This window comes from Euprymna scolopes, chromosome 5, assembly GCF_053919585.1.
Source record: "Euprymna scolopes isolate OS-2025 chromosome 5, ASM5391958v1, whole genome shotgun sequence".
In the NCBI taxonomy this organism is placed as follows: domain Eukaryota; kingdom Metazoa; phylum Mollusca; class Cephalopoda; order Sepiida; family Sepiolidae; genus Euprymna; species Euprymna scolopes.
The window spans coordinates 145,905,470-145,922,865 of NC_136486.1; the positions used below are offsets into that span (position 1 = coordinate 145,905,470).

At 33.4% G+C, this 17,396-nt stretch overlaps 1 protein-coding gene across 3 annotated transcripts in view; it reads left to right on the forward strand.

Moving 5' to 3' along the window:
* The first annotated feature begins 640 nt into the window (after nucleotides 1-640).
* The window catches only part of LOC145277003 (uncharacterized), a 106,698-nt gene continuing 89,942 nt past the window's right edge, over nucleotides 641-17,396 (forward strand). The window contains exon 1 of one of the 3 annotated variants that reach the window (XM_080128595.1): nucleotides 641-834. The gene's annotated coding sequence lies outside the window, so the exon portion shown is untranslated. The remainder of the gene's footprint in view (nucleotides 835-17,396) is intronic. The other 2 variants (XM_080128596.1, XM_080128598.1) reach the window with 2 other exon arrangements.

Sequence of the window (17,396 nt, forward strand, 5' to 3'; positions counted from 1 at the left end):
CCTTGCCACTCGGACTTAGGGTTAGTGATAAAAAATGTTTAACTACTATAAAAAAATAAGAATTACTTTTTAGAAATAGGAAGTCAGTAAGAAGAAACGCAACTAAGGTGGTTCAATGTAGTTAAATCACACACACACAAACACACCAGAAGATGACACTTTCTCGAGTACAGAAATAGCCGATAACGAATCCGTCGGTATTCCTTGATATGAGCACGCTGGGAGTTTGGCAATAAACTACCTTTCTCCCGAAAGAGGTGATGATGCGCTTAGGCGGATGGTATTCTAGCCAACAGACAGAATCAACAAAACTAATATTAGTCAGAAGACCGACAAAAAAAGATTTTCTTTTGTGCATGCAGGAAATTTTTTGTAAAATAAAAATAAAAGTAATTAAAATTTGGGAGGTACTTGGGTAGATTTAAAAGGGTGTAAATATGAAACGCAATTGAAGGTGGCATTATAATTAAATTGAATTAATTATAATGAAATTCACAAGACAAAATCAATAATTTAATTGGGTTATTTATTTATTTATTTATTTATTTAATATACAGAATTAAATAAAGTTACTGAAAGGCGTATTAATTTGGTAGTTTTTATATCCCGTTCGTTTTCTCCATTCCAAAATTTCGGCCATACTTTTGCTCGTCTCAAGCGACGCCGTCGACGCAAGCATTTCCCCCCCCCCTCTTCCTTTTTTTTTTTTTTGCACAAGTGCAGACTGTCTTTCGAGTTTTCATGTAAACATCATTTAGATACTTACAAAATGGGTTTAATTTTGTGATATTCTCTTCATATCCTTCTTCAATATTCATGTATATTTACCAACGGGTTAGTACGCTTTTTATATATATATATTTCGTAAATGAAAATCATGTCTTCCAAGATATTCCCGATATTGTTAATATACCAATATTCGACTTTCCCCCCCCCCCCCGTTCTAGCCTCTTTTATTCTTCGCCAAAAAAGATAAATAGGGTTTGTATTACAAATACACCAAGCTACGAAAAAGTTGTCAAAAAAACAAATATATAACAAATATACTGCACAATAATTAAAAATTTAGACAAACTTAAATTCGAATTGAGAAAATTAAAAATTATGAATTCAAAGTCTATTGTTTAAAAAATTATACAGAATATGGACCCTTTTATTTTTTTATTTTATTTATTTTTTTAGATAGGATGTTCATTAAATTTAATAATTTATGGTATCTTTGTTTATTAAATTGTTAGGTGAAAGTACAGAATAATTAAAAAGCTCCTCTTGTTATTTTAATGGCTTTCTAAATAATAACGTTATTATTTCAGCACGGTCCGTAAACTGCATAAGTATCAAATATTTATCTATAAACATCAAGAACGCAGAACTGAATTATTTAACTTTAAAAAAAAATAATTAAGTCCTTACAATTTGTAAATAAATTTCTTTGACGGTAAGTGATTTTAAATCCTTTAAACTGACGGATAGATAAAGAAAGAACAGTAAACATGAATTCTGACTGGAATTAAAGTTTGTATATTGCGTGTTGTTGTACTGGTCGTAAAAAGAAACTTAATTTTTATGTTCTATTATCGTATCAAAGAAAATTGTATTTTTATCTCTGGATAATTTTTATAATCGATTTTTTTTTTTTTTTAATCAATACTTGCCAAATTCATGTAAATACGCACTGACTAAAACAATGAAATCCATTTTATCTAAAAAAGAAAATAATAATGAATAACCGGATGATTTTTGTCTTTGTAATCCGTTATTTTGTTTTGGGGAGTAAAAATTCTATCTTCGTCCTTTCCCCCTCAATTATGGTAACAGAGTCGAAGTAGCAGTCATAGCAGCATCAATAAAAACCGTATCCCCCCATCCGACAAACAGGCACTTACTGTGTTTTTTTGTTTTGTTTTTTATTTTTTTTTGTTTTTGTTTTTTTTGCGCGAAAAAAGAACTGTTTTACTATTTTTTAATTAAGATTTTCAAGATGAATTCAATTTTTACGGTATCTTTTATTTATTAAACCGTTAGGTGAAAGTACAGGATGATTCGGGTTAAAAGACCTCTTATTTACCCAGGTGAAAAATGGTTTTCTAAATAATGACGTTATTTCAGCACGTTCAGTAAACTGCATATGTAAAAAAAAAAGTTTACAATAAATTCCCGCCATTCTGGTTGGGATCTATGTGTAATAGCTGTTCTGTCCTATGTCAGAAAATGAGAAATCCTTCTGGATTAAAGCAATTTAGTTTTGAATATATATTGTCCCAATCCAGGATGCTTTTTTTTTTTTTTTTTAACTGGGTTTCCTTTCGATTTAAAATCGACCTTGTGTCTAACTTTGTCCTCGGGGGTGGGGGACTAAATAGGGACATAAATGAAGATTATTATTTTATTTATATATATATATATATATATATATATATATATATATATATATATATATATATATATATATAATAGGGTTTGTATTACTGTACACATAGATTCGAAAAAGTTGTCAAAAAACAAATATATAATAAATAAATGTTATCAAAAGCAACATAAGTTACTTTTCTACCAAACTGGATATATTTTTCGTGTTTTTATTCAATGTAACATGTTTATTCAGCCCGAAAACCATAGTGTTTACCGATGTATTGGAAAATTCAAGATGGCGTCTGACTCCCTCTTTAACACGGTAAGTTTGGGAAAATGTATTATAAATAAAAACTGGATAAAATACTGTTAAAAACTCGCTCAATATATGTTACCGTGACATAGCTTGACATATATTCGGCGGCTTTTTAACAGTATTTTGTCTAGTTTTTTATTCATAATACCTTTTCCCAAACTTACCGTGTTAAAGATGGAGTCAGACGCCATCTTGAATTTTCCAATACATCGGTAACTGTATGGTTTCCAAGCTGAATAAACATGTTACATTGAATAAAAACACGAAAAATATATCCAGTTACGTAGAAAAGTAACTTATCTTGCCTTTGATAACATTTATTTGTTATATATTTGTTTTTTGACAACTTTTTCGAATCTGTGTACAGTAATACAAACCCGGTGACAAATTACAAAAAAAAAAAACTATGTATTTAACATTGTCTAAGAAGAATAATTCAGTTTTAAAAAATTAAAGATCTGTTGGTGTTAGTGCAGAGAGTGATCCGATCCGCGCTATTTTTTAAAATCGTATTTCCAAGTTTAATTAAAGTTTTATGATATGTTTTTTTTTTTTTAATTTAATTGTAAGGTTGAACTATAGAATAGGTACAAAACACCCTCCCCATGTTAAGAATGGCTTTTTAAATAATAACGTTATTATTTACGTCCGGATCATCACTCTCTGCAGAGATGTTTTATAAAATGAATTTAAAAGTCGACTTATTTAAAAGACCGGTTCCATTTTTATACATTCATTATATATTTAAAAATCTCGTCCTTAAAAAAACAAACACAATGACTACCTGTTTTTATATATTAAATTTCATAATAATTATTTTTCCCGTCTCTCTTGTCTCCCAATTTTTCGTCTGTTTTAAAGTTTTAATCACGTGATTACGGTGTAGCGTCAATAAAATAAACCATTCCATCAAGTGCCGCTTGTTATGGATTTAGCTGAATACGATATTAAAAATCACTTTATTGGTACTTATGCACTTATGTTACCAGGCTGGCGGGTATTTTGTAACTATTTTATACTTTCACCTAACAAATTCATCAACAAAAAAGATATCGTAAAACTTGAATTTATATATATATATATATATATATATATATATATATATATATATATATATATATATATATATATAATGAGCAAACAGTTAATAAAACATGTTAAAAAAAACTTTGAAAAAGAGTTAAAAACATATTTAATCTGAAAAGGAAACACTTGATAAGTGGATAGTCCTTAATCCGCAGAGTTTCGAAGAAATACTTTCCTTCTCATCAGAGGGTAGGAATTAGCAAAATGCAGGATCGGATTTTGCATGCAAAAGTATTTGATGAAACAAAGATCTTACTTGATAACAAAAAAGTAAAGCAGAGGGAATATGGTGAAGAAAAAGGTGATTACACGTGAATGGATAGTCTGGTGGAAGATAAATAATCCAGTGACGGTAAAATCCAAATATATAACTTCAAGAAAGTTAATTGAATTTCCATTTGCACAAGTAAAATCCAAGGAAATCCCGTCATTGGAAGATAGTCCAAAATAATCCAAAGGCAGAAATCCAAAAATGTGTACAAGGGGAAAAAAGGGAACAAATTCCAATAATATTAATAAAAGAAAAATAAGATATGCTTTTGACTCTACTGCCGAGACATAAATATAAATATAAATAAGAAAGATCAGAGAAGAAGAAGAGGGGAAAAAAATTAAATAGTGATAGAATTAAATATAAAATAGAAAAACAAATGTCAAAATGACCCAGACAGGAAATGTTAAAATGCGCGAAAAAAATATATAGGGCAAAATAATATAGGTCAACTGAAATGTACAGGTCATCACTAAAAAAAATGCCAGCACGAGTTGTTAGAAGACACTAAATGAAAAATAAATAAATAGAGAATAATAAATAAACAATAAATAAATAAAATATTAAAAAAAAAATAATTATTTAAGGGGAGAGGATGGCCGGTATCTGCAAATTCAGGAAAAAGCAAGAAAGGAAGTAAGTAAATGCATATAGTAAAATATAAGTAAATATACATACAAGATATTAAAGTGTGGGTATATTGATATATTAGATAGATAGGAAAGTTTAAAGAATAAAGCAGAAAAAACCGGCCATGCAAAGAAGAAATAAAGAATTAAAATAAAGGATTTTTAAATTATAAAGTATTAAGAAGTATGTAGAAAAAAACGATTAAGTTGAAGAAAAAATTATATATCTATATAAAAGGTAAAAGTAATAACTATGTAATTTCAAAATTGCCATAATTAAATTTGGACTTATGTTTACAGAAAGAGATCTGGGTGAGATAACTTTATAAATATTAATTCTTTAATATTTATGTTATACTTTAATTTTACCATCTTGGATCATTTTGGTAAATTTAATTGTAATTTTTATTTATATATATATATATATATATATATATATATATAATCATTTTATTAGATATACTGTAAGAAATTTCTTCCCTACACACCCAATTTCCTCCCTGCAGATAGCAAATGAAACTCCACAAACAAAGCCATACCTTTAACTCAAATTTTATTCAAGATGTATCAGTAAATGAAAGTTCTTTGGTTCACGGTAAGTCCCTTGCAAAAACAGTGGCTAAATTTGCAATGGAGCCGGTTGTTATGTTTTCTCTGTGGGAATGTTAGTTCAAGTTTCCTTTTAGAAGGATCCATGTTGTACATGGTTGAACACGGCGGGAATGTTGTAGCCCAATATGGCATATTTTAGGACTTCGTGGTCTCTGGAAGAAATAGGAATAATTTCCCATAATCAAATATATCAAGCCGAACACTGTAGAATATCCTCATTGGGTAAAATAAGTTCAGCAATTATGTTGGCTCTGTATTTAGAGAAATGTCCTTCGTCCAACCTACTGCATGGTGTCCAATGGAGGTAAATCCTGGCACTCTATAACAGAGCACCGCTGTGTGAGTCTTTACCGTTCCATATTCATTTGTCAAACTGAAAAATAATGCACATGTAATACAAAATTGGCACCAACCTGGCGCATTCAAAAATAACCAATCAAAGACCGTCTAGCAAATCATGTTAGGTGGGCAAACAACATGGGTTGGACATGCCGACAAATTTTGGACAATTCAATTCCATCTTGACTGGCATAGCCCTCGAAACATGCATAACTTGAGGCATATTTAATTTCAATTTTAAAGAAAGCAATTTTTCTTCTATTTCCAAAGAAAACCTCACTGAAACCTCGTAAACCTGCTGTTTCTCTTCTTCGGGGGTTTTGAGAAGAATTTGGTCAATTAATACATCGAGGTCACTTAACCATCCTCTAATTACCACTTCTCGGGATTTGAAAAGATCTGGAGAAGGGTCATTAATTTCCAACCACTTTACCTCACTATTAATGCGAAACCTTCTGGCCTCACACTTAGACAATAGCTCCTTTTGGGCCATCTTTTATGCCTCATGCAAAATTAATAAAATAACATGTAATTATCTGCAAAATGTGGCAAGGGGCCAATATTATTCTGAACGGAATTATGTATAAAACGGGGGGGGGGTAATACCCTTTACTCCCATTAAATTTATTATCAAAGTAACAGATATTGTTATTTGCAAAGCCGCTGGCGAGATCACCAATATTCCAAACGCAATTATTTAATCATAAATAACGTGCTGACGAATATGGCCACCAGTGATTAAAGAGCCCACTTTAGGCTAAGCTCTACAAATAGTCAGGTTATATACTTATAAGCAAATTCGAAATTCTCGATCTACTAAATGATGCCTAACATATAGGGGGGATGATTCCTTACCTTCCCTTAAGATTTTTTTTCAGAAATTTTTAATTCACATTCATTTGGAAAATGACAACAATGTTCACACCATTAATACATTAAAACATGGCATCAAAAATACAAATCAAATATTAGCAATCTCAATTTCAAATTAATCAATTAATTTAATTAGTCAATATAACACAATTAACATTTAAATTGTGAAAGAATCATTAATGACTAAATACTGTGAATTTTTGTTTTTTGACATCTACAGAATTTTGAACCAAAGTTTTTTTGTTTTTTTTTTTTATAAGACGTATACAAAGGTAATATTATCTTTTAAAAAATTTCTTCTATGTATATGTGTCTTTACTCCCCTCTCCTGATGAGAAGTGTTTGGCTTCGAAATACCATGGTCTAAAGAGGTTTGCTTATCCCAAAATATTGTAGTCCCTTTTGAACTGATAGCATAATAAAATTTAATTGTAAATTTTTATCCTTTTGTTATCATAACTTATTCTATAAAATTAGTTCCTTTTTTTTAAATGTATTTATAATGTATTTTTAACCATATTTACAAACTCCCATTCTTATCTGAATTGATTTTAACTGGCGAGTATACTCCTCATGTTATACAATAAAATACACTAATCAAATTTTGTTGTTGGGACTTGTATTAAAAAAAAGCTTTAAATCTATTTAAAATTTTAACCATCCTTTAATCTGCCTTTAAAATAGATATTACTAAAAAATGAAATTTATTTTATTGTATTATGTTATTCTATTTCTATATTCCATGCTATCTACACGCTTGAAACTCTATTTTCCCAGATTTTTCTCGCATGTCATTTGTTTGTAATATATTAGTAATAGTTAGTAATATATGTATATACACAATAGAAAAAGTGAAAATATACATCTCTTTTCTAGCATTCATCACTTTTGGTAAATGAGTTTGTATGTTTTAAATTATTAATACAGAAATCGAAAATTATACCGTTCCAATTAAATAAACGCAGGAAGTATTAAAATCAAAGCACACATTTGGCTCTTAAGGCAGATCCTCCCTCTCTCCCTTCCTCTTACTGCTCTCAAATAAATGCTAATCTTTGCACCTCAATTCCTTCCATGTGGAGACACTGGTCTTTTAGATAGACCAACATGGGTCACTCGAAGAACACCAAGTTAAGTGCATCTATCTATCCGTGTGGTGTGTAACTTCTTTATGTAGATCTAGTCCCACCATTTCTTTTGTTTTCTTTGCCTTATATTATATTCCCTTACATATTCAAGTAATTATTATTAATATCTTATTCATTTATTTTAAAACAAATTAGTTACTAGAGCAGATTGATTCTCTCACGGTACTTGAAAGATACAATTTCTTGTAAATGTAAGAGAGGAATCTATCTCTAATACTACGCTTATCTATGTAAAATAGAGAAAAACTTTAAAGTAAGATACTCAATATCTTCATTCATGCAGGGGCGCAAAAATACTTGGTATAAAAACCAGGCGCATGGTTACCCCTCTTGGTGGGATGGACCCGTAGATCTTGTCAGATCATTCATCTAAGAGAAAGAAAACTCATGATAAAACTGGTGGAGGGAGGCCTCCTCAGTCGTGGTCGACAACCTTCCTGGAGCTGGTAACTCGAACAAATTTCTAGTTTGCTAACCTAACTGGCTTAAGGAGTAGATAAGCTTTGTCTATCGCCGGCTTTCACACTTTTTATTTGTCTATTATCCTGACCAGAGGTACAATACAAGGGACTCACCAGAGCCACCTTGTGCTTGGACTTGTTTTTTGACTAGGACATTGAACGCCGTCCCCCTATTCCCTATTTTAAATTTTACTCTTTCTCTCAGAAACTGAGAAAATTGGGTTTGCTCGCATGCCACTTGTGCTCACATGACTTATTTGGCCCGGACTTGTCTGAGAGGTTGAGGGTAACTGATTGACAGTTTGTTTGGCTGCTGTTTCTGACTGACAGTACAGGAGCCTTAACTCTTTGGTAATGCTTAGACCGACTAATCTGTCATCAGCTGTATAATATCAGGATAGTTGTGTCACACGGTGCATTGTGCGGAAACATCTGCATGTGTTGGATTGTCAATGGTAGTGGAGGCCAGATGTACACGTTGATGGGGTCACAGGTTAAAGCCGTTGACATCGCAGGTGCATCGGGGAACTCGAGACTGATATAAACAAAGCGGGGAGCTTGTCAGGGGCAGAAGGAGAGAAAACGGACACGCACCCGGCTGTTGGGACACCGCTCGATTGTCCACCAACCACCGTCCAGCCTCATCCTCTCTGTTCCACGTCGTCGCTAAGTTTCTCGTTGCTATACGCAAACAATTGATTTTAGTAGTCGCAGCATTTTGGAAAGGAAATAAAGACATTTATTTTTCTACAAGTTGTTTCACGTCTGTTTTTGGCCAGAGAGCACTGGAAACGCATTGGTTGTAGTGCCATGTCGCACATAGAAAGGGACCCTGCTGCTATATCTGGTGGGCTTTCACAAGACCATAACTTCTAGACAGAATTCAGCTAATGGGTCACTGTGTGTATACTTGGTGTCAAAATCAGCCCACTTTGCTCAACACTCTTCCCCTAACCTGACATTAAACAAACACGTAATGAAATGACAACCCAAACAAATATCACGATAAAACCAGACAGCCACCCAAACAAAACCAATTCACTTCCGCCTTGGAGGCTTGCCTTCTCAAATGGATTGTACCCTAATCGATCATGTCACTGATAGTATAGATGCAGCACTTTACTTGAATAGTAATGCAAAAATACATGTGTTTGGTGACTTTTATGTCCACCAGAAAAATTGGCTTGAGTTCTCAGGTTACACAGATGCAGCTGAACGCTCTTCTTATAGCTTCTCTATAGCTCATTCCCTCACACAGACAGTAATGTTTCCAACTCGCCTACCAGATCGTGAACCTCAGCAGGCGTCACTTCTAGACCTATTCCTCATCACTGTACCTGAGGATTGTGTGACTAATGCCCACAGTCCACTTGGAAACACAGAGCACTTAATGGTATCAGTTGACATCACATTTAAATCCCAACCTCAAGTTGAGGAACCATTGCTCAAAACAACAAGGTACTACAACACGGCTAACTGGGAAACCATTAGAGAACACATTCAAGATGCCCCATAGACCAATATCTTCTTGTTTCCTGCTGAACAGTGTGCTAATGAGAAAACTGAATGGTGCAAAGTGGGCATTGAAACACATATTCCCACACGGAAGTATTATAGCAAGCCCCCCCCCCCACCATGGTTCACTACAGATTCTGCAGCTGCCATTGCACAAAGACAGAATGAATTCCGCCAGTTTGTACGTCATAAGTCAGATACAAATAGGCAAAAATTCATAGATGCTAGAAGGTTGCATGCACGGCAATGAAGAAGGTGGAACTGCTTTCCTGGCGATTCGCCTCTAACTCCACCTTAGAGCTAACAAACAACTCCCTCTCAAATTTCCCTATGCAGACTGAAGCCACATTAGATAATGTAAAAATCACCCGTTCTCATGTCCGCAATATCATAAAAAACTTAGGCACCTCAAAGGCCTGATCTCGTCTCTGCATTACTAATCAAGAAATGTTCAGATGAGCTAGCCCCCATACTTTCCAAACTCTACAATAAATGCCTTGCTGAATCTTGCTTCCCTAATAGCTGGAAGATGGCCTCTGTAGTACCAGTGTGCAGGAATTCTGGTGAAAGAACAGACCTTCTCATTTATCGCCCCATTAGTCTCTTCCCCTATTCGTCAAAATCTTTGAGACCTTAATTAATCAAGCACTAGTTCACCACCTCGCAAAAGCAAATCTTCTCTCTGACAAACAGTATAGATTCAGGCAATGTCGTTCTACTGCAGATATTTAAACATTCATCTTCGAACGCATTTACCATGTATTGGATAAGGCAGGCGAAGCCATAGCTGTAGCCTTTGATATATTCAAGGCCTTTGACAAAGTCTGGCACAAAGGGCTGCTAATGAAAATTAAATTGTACATTATAACTGGATGTATACTAAATATAATTAGATCCAACTTGGACAATAGAAGCATACAGGTTGTCATTGACGGACGTACATCCAAGCAGCATAACTTTAATGCAGGACTACCTCATGGGTCGATCCTTGGATCATTATTATTCCTGATATTCATAAACGACCTTCCTGATAATATTGTGTCTGAGATGGGTATATTCGCTGATGATACAGCACTCTATGACATGCATGAGGAAAGAACAGATGTACATAAATCTAAGACAGTGGCAAAATCATTAGAAAATTATGGAACGGGGCCACAAATAGATGGTAACATTTAATGCTAGTAAAACGAAGCTGCTCTCATTTAACAATTACAAGACGCTTCTCCAACCACCTATATTGATGACAAATAACATGCTACCTGAGAATTCTGCCTTCAAACTCCTCAGCCTAACATTTGCATGTGATATAAACTGGAACATAGAGGACACTGCAAAGACTGCTGCATCCCTCTATCGAATTAGAAGACTAAGAGAGTATCCTGTACACCTACAAGGCCACCATTCGCCCATGCATGGAGTATTGTTGTCACATGATGGAGTCCAAAAAAGAGTTGTCAATCTAACCGGTTCCATTATCAACTAAGCTCCAGCCCTTGTCCTATCTCCGCAATGTTGCATCTCTGTGCCTGTTTTACAAATATTTTAATGGAATGTGTTCTGATGAACTCGTTCCACTTGTACTCCCTCGCCATACATATCCCTGACAAACCTTAGCAATAACATCTTCCTCCTTCACTGTTGAGATCCCTAGATGCCAGAAAGAGTTCTATTCTAATAGTTTCTTCCCTTGAACAGCTAGACTTTGGAATTCCCTTCCTACTTCCTGCTTCCCTGGTCATACTGATATGCAAAAGTTTAAATGTTACAAAAACCAACATCTTGTTAATCTTTCCTAGACATGGTCCCAAATAATAGCCTTTTACGCTCAAGTGGTGATATGCCTTGTTAGGAGTTAACGTGAGTAAAATAAATAATTGAATAAATAAAGCTGGTAGAGTGCATATGTGCGTATATTTATCATACACGTGAATGTTAGACATAAAAAATGATATACATGAAAAGTAATTATAAAAATTCTGAATAGATGTGGGAGGCTGGTATATGGATCTGCAGAATAGATTTCCACATAGGAGTTAAGGAGTCGGGAGTTGGAGATATCAAAGGAGTCGGAGTCGGTATTATAGGAGTCGGAGTCGGACTTTTACCATCCGACTCCGCAACCCTGCTCATAAGAACGTATTTTTCCGCTGTAAAAAAACAAACTACTCAATCAAATTAAATGAAATTTTTTTTTTGGAGATCTTCAGTCCTAAACAGATATGTACAATATAACCTTTTTTTCGATATTTTCATTTTTTAATGTCTTGACTAAACTGTACAAGTACCTCGTATTCAGTTAAATCCATAACAAGCAGCACTTGATGGAATGGTTTATTTTATTGACGCTATCGTAATCACGTGATTAAAATTTTAGCAGACAAAAAATTGGGAGACAAGAATCAGGAGTTCCCTTATTACAATAGTCGACAGATCGATTTTTTTTCAATTAATTACTTAAATCGTATAAACGTCATTCGTTTTGGTAAAAATCAAAATTAAAGACAAGTTGAGACCTTTTTTTTTTTTTAAGGTAATTAAAAATTTATGTATAAACGATACATTTTTTTCTCCAGTACGCATTAAATCTGAAAAATAAACACTTTAACTGAGTAAATATGAAAGTATTATCGGCTTATTTCCTACATTACGCCACATTTGCTAGGACAACCTCTTGGTAATAAGCCTATGTACTAATTTTAAGAGTTTTTGATTTGTTTTACGTTTTACGGTAATTTTAATTTGATTTTAACCAACATGTTAGAATATTTACAAAACATAGTAATCCGCTTTGAATTTTATTATTATTATTATTATTATTATTATTATTATTATTAGTTCTTATTTCAGTAATATAAATTTATTTAGATTCAAATTGTATTCCGTGAAATATTACTCCCAAACAACTTTTGGTAAACTTTTACTTGCTTTCCACCTTAGCAATCACCCTTAAAATGACGACTTGGAAAGGTTTTCGGGTATGCAGAAAATGAATATTGCATTTAAATTTGCTGCAAACAAGTAGTTTTCCGGATACTAAACAATGTAATTTCTTATGTTATCAATAGTGACCATTTTTTGTTTGAAATGAAATTGCTTAATATCCTGAAACCTATTTGTTTGCGGCAAATTTAAATGTGATATTCGTTTTCAGCATACCCAAAAGATATACGTGATCGTTAAGGTGGAAAGTAGATATTACTAAGTAAAACTTTTACCCAAATTTTTTTCTTGGTAAATGTTACCTTATGCTACAATAGAACACCGACCACTCTAAAATTTGGTTTTTATGAGGTATTCGAGGTCGCTGACAACGAAACCCTTCACAAATTTACAGTTTGCATGGGATGAACCCCTGGAACCTGGGATTATTTTACGCCATTTCACCACCTTCAGTAATGTTTTCTTACATGATGCGTTTGCGTGTGCACGCGCATAGTGAAGTGACATCATATCACGGAAGAATTTTTTTAGTGGACATTTGAAATAATAAAGTTTTTAAAAAAATGTAGGACATTTTTTTTTTTTTCTGCGTAATGCTTTTTAATTGATCTAAAAATTAAGTTTTCATGAGTGATTTACAAAAACATATTTTTATATTTTTCGTTCTTTTGGAAGGGGTATTCAATTATTGAACTTGTGTAGTTTAACAGGTGGTTCTGCAGTTTAATTAATCGTTTTTCTGTAAGTAAGGTGCCGACATTTACTGAGTAGAATACCATTTAATATTTCACAAAAATTCTGTTTACATTGGGGAGGGGGGGGCGTACGACCACTTGTCAGGTTTGTTGGGGGTATTTATGTCAAGGGGGTACAAGTGCTTGTAGTTCATCAGAGCATTCACCATTAAAATACTTGTAGAAAAGGCAGAGGGATGCAACATTTTGTCGATGGGACAAAGCTGAAGCTTAGTGACAGTTCAGGACCTATCAGATTGGCGACTCTCTTTTGAATCCTGTCCAGGAGTTGGAGGCAAGTAGCAGATGCACAAGCCCAAATGTGACAAGAATACTCCATATATGGGCGAATAGTGGCCTTATAGAGGTACAGGATACTTTCAGGCTGTTATAGAGCATGGTGTCGTCAGCAAATATACCCATCTCAGAGACAATTTTATCAGAGACGTAATTTATCAATATTAGGAATAATAAAGGTTCAAGGATAGATCCCAGAGATACTCCCACATTTATATCATATTGTTGAGATGTACGACCATTGAGGACAACCTGGATTCTTCTCTCACTTAAGGATTTGATTACGTTATGTATTCTTCCAGTGGTACCATATGATCTGATTTTATTGAGAAGACCATTGTGCCATACCCTATCAAAAGCCTTAGATATATCTAGGGCTACCACTCTACCCTCCCCTGCTTTGTCCAGTGAATAGTATATACTTCAGAGATTACAGTTAGGATATCTGCTGTGAAACGGGCTTGCCTAAATCCATATTGTTGGTCAGTCAGAAGTTTAGCAGCTGCAAGGTGAGGGACTAGAGCTTGATTAATTATAGACTCAAATATTTTGGCAAAAAGTGGGAAGAGGCTGATGGGGCGATAATTTAAGGGATCAGTTCTTTTGCCAGGTTTCTTGAAAACTGGTACCACAGAAGCAGTTTTCCAGCAGGGTATTTCGATATCGACATTTACCAATTTCCATTTTTTTTTTAAGTATATACAGGGATCACTCCAGTCTATTATTTTAGTAAAATATCAGTGAAATTAATCTTTAGTGGTACTTGTGCACTGTTCCACTGTGCTATTTTTAAATAGATTTTCAGGTAAAATTTAAGCCTCGCAATATCTTTTTATTATTATTATTAAATTGTTAGGTAGAAGCACAGAATAGTTACAAAACATCCTGCCCTCCCATTTTAAGAATGACTTTCAAAATAATGGCATTATTATTTCAGTATGATGGCAAAAGTGTACAAGAACCTCTTTTGTTAATGTAAAGTCCCCTTCCCGCAAAAAAATATGTTAAAAAAAAAAAAAATACTTTTCTTTAAAACAAATTGTTCCTTGTCCTTAAACAAGAAAATTATGAGCCTGAGTTATCTGTTCTTAGCTACCTTCTCGGCTTATTTATAAGTGATTATAAGGAATTGAAGAATCACAAATCTCATAGTCAATTCCGACTATTGACGAAGAATCTGGAGTTAGTCTCGGAAATGACCAAAGCAGTTTAGAGCTTGAAGACCACGGAAAAAAAAAAAAGTAAACAGGCATATGACAATATCTGTGCAAAATGTTAGGCCAGAGTTATAGTAGCTCTGGCCAGGAGTCCCTCACTTATGAGACACGGCAGAGTTATCACTTATAGGAATTCCAGGTGAGAGAGGGGGTACCAATTAAAGGTATTGACCGTGGGTCACTAATTTGTAAGGGTCTGAGTCAGTGTTCACGAATTCATAATCAGGATTTATCAAGCTTTTAGAACCAAGGTTGCAGGTGCACGAATCTCTTGAAGCTGAAAGTAGTAGAGTATATGCGGGACCGTTAAAGGTAAATTTAACGAGATCACTGATTACTAGGAAGATGTCACCAGATCACATCCTCACATATCTATAATATAAAGCTGAATGTGTGTGTGTGTCTGGTCACGAATAGGCTCCTATATGATTGACTATTTTTAAAAACTGATTACTGGTTCAAGATCAAAGTGTAGTATCTGTTCTTCAGATGCTGCACTTCCATTTCTTGTTCTCTTTCGGTGGAGGAGAAATCCTTCACGACTGAGACAATTTTTTATTTTTGTACCTTTTCTCCACGTTAAAAAACGACCCTGGTGTCTAACTCTGTCCCGTGGGGAGGCATAGTAAATAGGTACATATAATAATAAAAGATATATCGATACACAGGAATGGGTATATTTGATCTGGCAGAACGGTGGTTCATTAAAATTGTGGGGGTCTGCGTTCGCGCCTGGTCCACAAAGTATGGAAATAAAAAAATTTAAAAATAAAAAAAAACGTTTACAAGTGTTTTTGATATAGATGTACATAAGAATACGTATATGTATAAGTATGTTTTAACCTAAATAGGAATGGTATAATAAATTGTGGGGTCTGCGTTCGCGCCTGGCCTCCATAGAATGGAACTAGGCACAAACTTTAATAAAGACTTTTCATATCTATCTGCGTAAGTATACTTTAATAATTATGTTTCAGTTTGAAGAAATATGGTATAATAAAATTATGGAATGTTCGTTCGCACCTGACTTCCATAGAATGGAAATATGTCACAAAGTTTAACAAGGTTTTTTAATATAGATCCACAGAATAGTGTGTGATAAGTGTTTCACTGTGAACAGGTATGGTATAATAAATTATGGGGTTTATCTATTTTATTTTTACTTTCATAATATTTTGCTTTTGTTTTGATACCCCCAAATTCGAAGCTATCTCTTTACAACCCTTCCTTTTCATAACCTATCATACTTTAATAAATCAGAGTCCATTTTCTGTAGGCTGTTTTTGAACCCAGTCAATGACGGGTACTTTTGCTAGTATAAAATAAAATGTAGAAATACTGTGTTATTAACAATATAAAAATGTACATAGCTACAATTTAAAAAATTTAGTCCAGTCTAGACAAAATTTTTAAATAATCACCTAAAAATAAGCAAAGGGGAAAAACTCATTTGAAATTTGAACATATAATAGGAATTCAAAAACTGTAAACAAACAATTTTAAACTAAAATGACTTCCTTACATCTTGAGCAAAGGCGAGTAGGTACAGCCAGTTAAATTGAAATATATATTTTGTGGCAAAAACAATATTTTTAGTATGCAATACCAGACATAAATTTTTTTTTTAACTTAAAACAAAAAAAAATAATTTTCTTTCGAGAGGTTTTGGTTATGTTTTGTTTCTTTTTATTTCAAAACAAATTTTTCTTTTATACATCTCATTTCAAACTTTGAAATTTATAAGATTTAGTTTGTTCAAATTATTGCGTGCAATAGGCATATAAAGGAGTGTTTGAAGGCTATTATATTACAAGAAATAGAAATATGTGGGCGTTGAAAGGAAAGACAAAGAATTTTATTTCTTCCTGTTTAGTCAAAATTTTTTGTTAATAGGATGACATTTGTGGTGGGTAAATTTTCTGAATGACATTCAATTGCACTCTCGTCCTGATAAAGATCAGTGACTTGCCTTAAATAAGCAATGAATGCAGATATAATGAATATTTTAGTCACTTACCTGAAGCTAAAATACCATGATGCTTTGCATGTCATTACCTCTGTCAAGGTGGAGGTTACACTTTCAGTAAAGTTTGTAATTATGTTTGTTTGTGTACAGTCTAACTTCAGCATCACTTGACCAATCATCACAAAATTTGATCAAAATATCAGACATGATCTAACTTAGAGCTGATTTCATTTTGGAATGCTTATGTCAAGGTCACAGAAAAAAATGATATTTTAGGCTATAGCTATTTTGGTTCTGTTCATAATAGAGACTTGGCTCAAATTGTAGTTAATGTGAGTCCATATGCTAATATGGCCTTGACAAATTCAATCGTGGTTGAAAATTTGATGGAATTTCAACTTTCGATTTTTCGAAATTTGCTGTGTGGATCTGATGTTCTTTGATAACAGTAAACACTATGTAAAATTTCAGTTTTGTTTTTTACTTTTCTATGGCATAAGTTTGAGAATATGTTCTACAATATATAAAAAAGTAAAGCCAGATAAGATTTTGATTCATGTTTACATTGTCAGGCAGATTTATTTAGCCTCACAACTGATATCTATTTATTTTAAATCTGGAAGACACATTCGCGAGC